Genomic DNA, 9,957 nt, shown 5'->3' on the forward strand with positions numbered 1-9,957 from the left:
TTTCCATGTGAAACAGAATCCTAACAACTTAGTATGAAATTACACCTCTCGAGAAAAGTTGCCGCTCACGCCAATGCGAGGAACAAACACTTACTCTTCTTGGAAAACGGCGCCCGATCTCTCACACTTTCTTCCTTTTTTAGACACTATCCAATCATCGTGTGATTGTTCAGCAATCATGACAACAACATCCGATGCCTGCCGACAGGAAGTCAAGCCAGCTTTTTTCAAAACGGGCCTGACATTCCACAGGGTCTCCATTCTCAAGAACATGCCGACATGTTATCCGTCATTCCAGTCGCCTGTACCCTGTTCCTTAATAACTATGAGCTGCGGCTAACAAGCTCTGCAGGGTGCATTTTGGTTGGATGGGACATTGCGTAAGGAAACGCACAACACTTCCACAGTTATAGCTATTTCCTGATTCCATCTTGCTACGCCCTATTTGAGTATCCCTCCGCCAAACGCATGGCCAATTTCTCCAACTGTGTCTTCCACCTGCACCATGGCTATCTGCTGTACATAGCAGTCAGCTAAGTAGCGAACGGCCACCGTGACAGAAATCACTATGGCATGGAGGAGTACCCTGGCAGCACGGTTCTCAGAACTCGAGTTAGGGTTGTCATTTGGGGTCTTGCTCCCTCTGGCAGGCAGGACGCCCGTTGCCACCATACCTCGCTAAAACTTGGCTAAATGACCTCGTTAGTTCGAGAGGTTCTAGGCGCTACAGTCTGGAACCGAGCGACCGCAACGGTCGCAGGTTCGAATCCTGCCTCGGGCATGGATCTGTGTGATGTGCTTAGGTTAGTTAGGTTTAAGTACTTCTAAGTTGTAGGGGACTGATGACCTCTGATGTTAAGTCCCATAGTGCTCAGAGCCATTTGAACCTGGTTAGTACTACACGCAGACGAAATACTCAGTTAATCGGATTTACACCGAAGCGCCAAAGAAACTGGTATACAGAGATATGAAAACAGGATGACGGTGCTGAGGTCGCAAACGCCTATACAAGAGTGTCTGGCGCAGTTTTTAGATCCGTTCTACTGCTATAGTGGCAGGTTATCAAGATTAAATAAGTTTAATTGCTGTGTTATAGTCGGCGCATGAGCGATTGTACACAGCATCCCCGTGCCAGCGATGAAATGGAGATTTTCCCGTACGACCATTTCATGAGTGTACCGTGAATATCAGGAACCTGGTAAAATATCAAATCTGCGACATCGCTGCGGCTGGAAAAAGATCCTGCAGGAACGGAGCCAACGACGACTGAAGAGAATCGTTCAACGTGACAGAAGTGAAATCCTTCTGCAAATTGCTGCAGATTTCAATGCTGCGCCATCAACAAGTGTCAGCGTGCGAAGCATTCAACGAAACATCGATATGGGCTTTCGGAGCCGAAGGCCATCCGTGTGCCCTTGATGACTGCACGACACACAGCTTTTTACTTCGCCTGGGACCGTCCACTCCGTCATTGGACTGCTGATGACTGGAAACACGTTACGTGGTCAGGCAAGTCTCGTTTGAAATTGTATCGTGCGAATGGACGTACACGGGTATGGAGACAACGTCATGTTTCCATGGACCCTGCCTATCAGCAGAGGACTGTTAAAGCTTAGGGAGGCTCTGTAATGGTGTGCCGTGTGCATTGGAGTGATACGGGACCCCTGATACGTCTAGATACAACTCTGACAGGTGACACGTACGTAAGCATCCTGTCTGAGCACCGGCGTCCATTCATGTCCATTGTGCATTCCGACGGACTTGGGCAATTCCACCAGGACAATGCGATACCCCATACGTCTAGAATTGCTACAGAGTGCCTCCAGAAAGATTCTGAGTTTAAGCACTTCCTGTGGCCACTAAGCTCCCCAGACTTTAACATTATTGAGCGTATCTGGGGTTCCTTGTAAACTGCTGTCCACAAGAGATCTGCACCCCGTCGTACTCTTACGGATTTACGGACATCTCTTCAGGATTCATGGTGTCAGTTCCCTTCAGTACTACTTCAGTCTTTAGTCGAGTCCATGTCACGTCGTGTTGCTGCACTTCTGTGTGCTCGTGGGGGTCCTTCACGTTATTAGGCAGGTGTATCAGTTTCTTTGACTCTTCAGTGTGTTTCATTATAGGGATGTCCAATGAGTACATAAATGGCCTGAGAGTAAATCGAAGAAACGGGAAAGTAATGAGAAGTAGCAGAAATAAGAACAGCCAGAAACTTAGCTTCAGGATTGGCGATCAAGATATAGATGAAGTTAAGAAATTCTGCTAATTAGGCAGCAAAATAATCCGTGACGGACGGAGCAAGGAGGACATAAAAATCAAACTAGCACAAGCAGAAAGCGCATTCCTGGTCGAGAGAAATCTACTAGTATCATTTGAGCAGCGAAGTGTCTAATTGTGCTCTGTCGATCAACTGAGTCATAGATGTGTGCGACCGGCCAGCGCGCGGGGGATCGGACAAGTTTGCGAGAGCTTGTTAGGATGCTGACGGACACCTCGCCCAACGACTCACCGTGTTTTTTTTTTCACTGCCAGAACTCATTAGATATTCTGCAAGCGCCTATGTATAACTGCGAGGGTCTGGTCCTCCGCCAAAAGAATCTCAAAGATAGCGCTCTGATTGGAGCGTGAAACGTCCCCTTAGAACAATTTATACACGACTGTGCTTAAACTGACTCACAATATTTTCAGCGCAACGCAATCTGACTTCCAAAAATCCCTACACAAGAATGGCCCTGACTAACACTAACCTATACGTTTCACAAATCACTTACCTCACAAAAATCTTCGGTACTCAAGCTACTGCAATACAGCGAGCGCCACTACTGCCAGCTAAATAAAAGATTCAAACTACGGAAGTCACTAACTACTGATAGGTATAGTTAGCAAATGAAAGATTTTAATAGAGAACAAACAATGTATTTACCTTAGTAGTCATAATATATATATATATATATATATATATATATATATATATATATATATATATATATATATATATCACTTCATGACACCAATTCTTACAAATTTCAAAACTCCGCCATCTCTCTACCCACGTCCACCACTGCTGGCGGCTCACCACCAAGTGCCCAACGCTACACGCTGTTAGCATCCAGCTGCAGCTGCCCGACACTACAATGGCAGACAACAATGCAAACTAGCCACAGACTGCGCACAGCACAGCCAGTGATTTTTCGGACAGAGCGCTACGTGGCGGCGGCGTTACCAATAAAAAAACCTAAACAGCCTACTTACAAGCGTACCCCCATTATAGACGCATTTTGAAGGCTACGCATAGGTCCGCAACCCATCGGAACTTCAATAAACTACAGGCACTGAGACGGGAATATTCCACGATGTCTCACAACAAGTTCCGTATTTTTTCAAACAAAATGGGATCAGGAAAACAGTTCTGCGTTACTTACAAACGCCCCTCGTAGTTAACTTTGCTTAGTGCACTACTGGCAATTAAAATTGCTACACCACGAAGGTGACGTGCTACAGACGCAAAATTTAAACGACAGGAAGAAAAATCTGTACTTTCCAAATGATTAGCTTTTCAGAGCATTCACACAAGGTTGGCGCCGGTGGCGACACCTACAACGTGCTGACATGAGGAAAGTTTCCAACCGATTTCTCATACACAAACAACAGTTGACCGGCGTTGCCTAATGAAACGTTGTGATGCCTCGTGTACGGAGGAGAAATGCGCATTATCACGTATCCGACTTTGATAAAGGTCGGATTGTAGCCTATCGCGATTGCGGTTTATCGTATCGCGACATTGCTGCTCCCGTTGGTCTAGATCCAATGACTGTTAGCAGAATATGGAATCGGTGGGTTCAGGAGGGTAATACGGAACGCCGTGATGGATCCCAACGGCCTCGCATCACTAGCAGTCGAGATGACAGGCATCTTATCCACATGGCTGTAACGGATCCTGAAGCCACGTCTCGATCCGTGAGTCAACATATGGGGACGTTTGAAAGACAACAACCATCTGTACGAACAGCTCGACGACATTTGCAGCAGCATGGAGTATCAGCCCGGAGACCATGGCTGCGGTTACCCTTGACGCTGCATCACAGACAGCAGCGCCTGAATGGTGTGCTCGACAAGAAACCTGAGTGCACGCCTGGCAAAACGTCATTTATTCGGATGAATCCAGGTTCTGTGTACAGCATCATGATGGTCGCATCAGTGTTTGGCGACATCGCGGTGAACGCACATAGGAAGCATGTACCGCCATCGCCGTACTGGCGTATCACTCAGTGTGATGGTATGGGGTGCCATTGGTTACACGTCTCGGTCACCTCTTGTTCGCATTGACGGCACTTTGAACAGTAGACGTTACATTTCAGATGTGTTACGACCCGTGGCTCAAACCTTCGTTCGATCCCTGCGAAACCCTACATTTCAGCAGGATAATGCCCGATCGCATGTCTTTGGTCCTGTACAGGCCTTTTTGGATACAGAAAATGTTAGACTGCTGTGGCCAGCAATTGAAAACGTTTGGTCAATCGTGGCCGAGCAACTGGCTCCTGATAGGCCATCATTCACTACTCTTGATGAACTGTGGTATCGTGTTGAAGCTGCATGGGCAGCTGTACCTGTACACGCCATCCAAGCCCTGTTTGACTCAATGCCTAGGCCTATCAAGGACGTTATTACGGCCAGAGGTGGTTGTTCTGGGTACTGATTTCTTAGGATCTACGCACTCAAATTGCGTGAACATGTAATCACATGTTTGTTTTGGTATAATATACACTCCTGGAAATGGAAAAAAGAACACATTGACACCGGTGTGTCAGACCCACCATACTTGCTCCGGACACTGCGAGAGGGCTGTACAAGCAATGATCACACGCACGGCACAGCAGACACACCAGGAACCGCGGTGTTGGCCATCGAATGGCGCTAGCTGCGCAGCATTTGTGCACCGCCGCCGTCAGTGTCAGCCAGTTTGCCGTGGCATACGGAGCTCCATCGCAGTCTTTAACACTGGTAGCATGCCGCGACAGCGTGGACGTGAACCGTATGTGCAATTGACGGACTTTGAGCGAGGGCGTATAGTGGGCATGCGGGAGGCCGGGTGGACGTACCGCCGAATTGCTCAACACGTGGGGCGTGAGGTCTCCACAGTACATCGATGTTGTCGCCAGTGGTCGGCGGAAGGTGCACGTGCCCGTCGACCTGGGACCGGACCGCAGCGACGCACGGATGCACGCCAAGACCGTAGGATCCTACGCAGTGCCGTAGGGGACGGCACCGCCACTTCCCAGCAAATTAGGGACACTGTTGCTCCTGGGGTATCGACGAGGACCATTCGCAACCGTCTCCATGAAGCTGGGCTACGGTCCCGCACACCGTTAGGCCGTCTTCCGCTCACGCCCAAACATCGTGCGGCCCGCCTCAAGTGGTGTCGCGACAGGCGTGAATGGAGGTACGAATGGAGACGTGTCGTCTTCAGCGATGAGAGTCGCTTCTGCCTTGGTGCCAATGATGGTCGTATGCGTGTTTGGCGCCATGCAGGTGAGCGCCACAATCAGGACTGCATACGACCGAGGCACACAGGGCCAACACCCGGCATCATGGTGTGGGGAGCGATCTCCTACACTGGCCGTACACCTCTGGTGATCGTCGAGGGGACACTGAATAGTGCACGCTACATCCAAACCGTCATCGAACCCATCGTTCTACCATTCCTAGACCGGCAAGGGAACTTGCTGTTCCAACAGGACAATGCACGTCCGCATGAATCCTGTGCCACCCAACGTGCTCTAGAAGGTGTAAGTCAACTACCCTGGCCAGCAAGATCTCCGGATCTGTCCCCCATTGAGCATGTTTGGGACTGGATGAAGCGTCGTCTCACGCGGTCTGCATGTCCAGCACGAACGCTGGTCCAACTGAGGCGCCAGGTGGAAATCGCATGGCAAGCCGTTCCACAGGACTACATCCAGCATCTCTACGATCGTCTCCATGGGAGAATAGCAGCCTGCATTGCTGCGAAAGGTGGATATACACTGTACTAGTGCCGACATTGTGCATGCTCTGTTGCCTGTGTCTATGTGCCTGTGGTTCTGTCAGTGTGATCATGTGATGTATCTGACCCGAGGAATGTGTCAATAAAGTTTCCCCTTCCTGGGACAATGAATTCACGGTGTTCTTATTTCAATTTCCAGGAGTGTATATGTTCAATGAATACCCGTTTATCATTTGCATTTCTTCTTAGTGTAGCAGTTTTAATCGTCAGTAGTGTACGATTAGCTAAAAAGAAACCAAGGTGCATAGTTTTACGAGCCTGTTGAATACTATGCCTGAACGCCAGGCGTTGGACAGCGGAGTTAGTGCCAGGACGGCAGACTAGAAGTTCTGCTCGTATTGATTTCGAATCTCGTCTTCTTTTTTTCAGTTTTTAAGGATATACTTGGTCATGTGCTGTGATAGCGTCTGATTTCCTACCTCTCTCTTCTAACAGGTAGCGTAATTCACGAGGCGTTTATGCAGGAGAAAACGCAATGTGTTTTGTAGTTTCATGAAACACGTTCGCCTCTGACGGTTCAGTTACAGTTCCAAACTGCTTGTGCTCAATATGCGCCAGACGTGAAGAGCATCAAAGGATGGTATGAAAAGTTTAGAGAGACTGGCTGTGTTAGTAACGAGACAAGAAACGGTAGACCTGGAGCAGTGCCAACGAGATATACGGGCCCTGCAACCAAGTTGTGACATCACACTATTAGGCTTGTCCGCCACACGTCGGGAACGCTCGGCTGTGTGCAGAGCCCACACGAAATCAATATTTAATCGAAACGTTACCAACTAAATGTCTTCCTGCGTGCTACCGACAACGTGCATGCATTTAAACGCGCAGTCAATAATTCGTCTGACATAGTTACTCGATCCACGCCGGACACGGCTGCTGGCACTTGTGATACCTGCAGTGTCAGGTGATGTGACGTAAGCGCCATGGCCTCTCTGTTTTGTGTACCTCGACCTGGAGTGAGTGACGTCACTGTTGATACCGTGGATACATTATTTCAGTGCAGTCCGCGGAAATCGGCGATTTGTGTTCCCAGAGAAATGAGCCTACATAACAGGACTGTGCTGAAGTTTTTACACAAGTGACTGCCTTTCCTTCCATACAAGCTATGCGGCCACATGAGGGACCCAGAAATTCTTATTTTGCTAGGAACACGCTGGAACGAACTCATACTGACAATGAATACCTTAACCGAGCTCTTTTCTTTTTTTTTCTACGAAGCGACTTTTCACATATCAGGGAAAGCAAACAAGCATAACGTCTATACCTGGGAGTCGGATAAGCCATATATCGTGATAAAGTGGCACAACAGATGTGTGGCTGATGCGTGGAAAGGCAAACCTACGTTTCTAGCATTTGTAGACTTAGAGAAAGCTTTTGAAAATGTTCACTGGGACAGTCTCGTTCAAATTCTGAAAGTGGCAGGAGTAAAATAAAGAGAGCGAAATGCTATTTACAATTTGTACAGAAACCAGGTGGCACTTACAAGAGTCAAGGGGCATGAAAGGGAAGCAGTGGTTGGGCAGGGAGTGAGACAGAGTTGTAGCCTATCCCCGATGTTATTCAATCTGTATATTGAGTAAGCAGTAAAGGAAACAAAAGAAAAATTCGGATTAGATATTAAAATCCAAGGAGAAGAAATAAAAACTTTGAGGTTCGCCGATGACATTGTAATTCTGTCAGAGACAGCAAAGGACTTGGAAGAGCAGTTGAACGGAATGGACAGTGTCTTGAAATGAGGATATAAGATGAATATCAACAAAAGCAAAACGAGGATAATGGAATGTAGCCGAATTAAGTCGGGTGATGCTGAGGGAATTAGATTAGGAAATGAGACAATTATAGTATTAAAGAAGGTTTGCTGTTTGGGGAGCAAAATAACTGCTGATGATCGAAGTAGAGAGGATATAAAATGTAGACTGGCAATGGCAAGGAAAGTGTTTCTGAAGAAGAAAAATTTGTTACCATCGAGTTTAGATTTAAGAGTCAGGAAGTCATTTCTGAAAGTATTTGTATGGAGTGTAGCCATGTACGGAAGTGAAACATGGACGATAAATGGCTTAGACAACAAGAGAACAGAAGCTTTCGAAGTGTGGTGCTACAGAAGAATGCTGAAGATTAGATGGGTAGATCAGATAACTGATGAGGAGGTATTGAATAGAATTGGGGAGAAGAGGAGTTTGTGGCACAACTTGACTAGAAGAAGGGACCGGTTGGTAGGACATGCTCTGAGGCATCAAGGGATCACTAGTTTAGTATTGGAGGGCAGCGTGGAGGGTAAAAATCGTAGAGGGAGACCAAGAGATGAACACATTAAGCAGATTCAGAAGGATGTAGGTTGCAGTTGGTATTAGGAGCTGAAGAAGCTTGCACAGGATTGAGTAGCATGGAGAGCTGCAACAAATCAGTCTCAGGACTGAAGACAATAACAACAGCAACAACATGCGTAACATACGAGTCTGTTCAAAAAATTCGGGAACTTTGTCGACAAAATTTTTCTACGCTCACATTTTACTTATTGTGCATGGCCTCCTTCGAAATACTCTCCTCCACTATTGATACACCGCTCCCAACGGCGTTTCCACCTCCGGAAGCAGTCTTTGTTACGCCTCTTGTTGGATCGCACGAAACGCCGTCTGCGAATTTTCTTTTATTTCATCTATCGTAGCAAAACTTCGACCTTTCAGCGGGGATTTCAGCTTTTTCGTGCAACAGTCTCCGGCCGGAGTGGCCGAGCGGTTCTAGGCGCTACAGTCTGGAACCGCGCGACCGCTAAGGTCGCAGGTTCGAATCCTGCCTCGGGCAGTCCTTAGGTTAGTTAATTTTAAGTAGTTCTTAGTTCTAGGTGACTGAAGACCCCAGAAGTTAATTCCCATAGTGCTGAGAGTCATTTGAACCATTTTTTTTTTTTTTTTTTTTTTTGCAACAGTCGCGCACCAAGAGGGGTACATTATCGTGATGCAAAAGCCATGAATTGCCTCTCCATATTTCAGGACGTTTACTTCTAACATTTTCTCGAAGACGTTGCAAAGCCTACCTATAGTACAATAGATTAACCGTTTGTCCTTGTGGAACGGATTCATGATGAACTAATTGTTCGAAGTTAAATAAAACTATCAGCATGACTTTGACATTTGTTCTGACGTGACGAATTTTTTTTGTTCTTTGAGAACTTTCCCGACCCATTGTGGGAATGGAACCTTGGGCTCTACATCATAACCGTAGACCCAGGTCTCATCACCAGTTATGGTTCTCTTTGTTCTCGCTGATAGCTGAGTTGGCGGCTTGACGAATTGCCGTCCTAAGGGCCCGTGTTTGATTCCTGGTTGGGTAGGAGATTTTCTCCGCTGAGGGACTGGGTGTTGTGTTCCAGAATGAGATTTTCACTCTGCAGCGGAGTGTGCGCTGATATGAAACTTCCTGGCAGATTAAAACTGTGTGCCGGACCGAGACTCGAACTCGGGACCCTTGCCTTCCGCAGGCAAGTGCTCTACCAACTGAGCTACCCAGCACGACTCATGCCCCGTCCTCTAAACTCTACTCCTGCCAGTAGCTCGCCTCCTACCTTCCCAAATTTACAGAAGCACTCCTGCAAACCTTGCAGAACTACCACACCTGAAAGAAAGGATATTGCGGAGACATGGCTTAGCCACAGCCTGAGGGATGTTTCCAGAATGAGATTTTCACTCTGCAGCGGAGTGTGCGCTGATATGAAACTTCCCGGCAGAATAAAACTGTGTGCCGGACCGAGGTCCCGAGTTCGAGTCTCGGTCCGGCACACAGTTTTAATCTGTCATGAAGTTTCATGGGTGTTGTGTTGTCTTCATCATCATTTCATCCCCACCCGGCGCGTAGGTCGCCCAATGTGTCGTCGAATGTAATAAGACCGGCACCAAGGCGGCCGGATCTGCCTCGCA

At 47.5% G+C, this 9,957-nt stretch overlaps 1 non-coding gene across 1 annotated transcript; it reads right to left on the minus strand.

Moving 5' to 3' along the window:
• Nucleotides 1-9,478: 9,478 nt before the first annotated feature.
• On the minus strand, nucleotides 9,479-9,552 carry Trnar-gcg (transfer RNA arginine (anticodon GCG)). The gene has a single exon. It is a non-coding gene; the product is annotated as a tRNA-Arg (tRNA).
• Between the last annotated feature and the right edge of the window lie 405 nt (nucleotides 9,553-9,957).

The sequence above is a fragment of the Schistocerca gregaria genome, chromosome 3, assembly GCF_023897955.1.
Source record: "Schistocerca gregaria isolate iqSchGreg1 chromosome 3, iqSchGreg1.2, whole genome shotgun sequence".
Taxonomy (NCBI): Eukaryota; Metazoa; Arthropoda; class Insecta; order Orthoptera; family Acrididae; genus Schistocerca; species Schistocerca gregaria.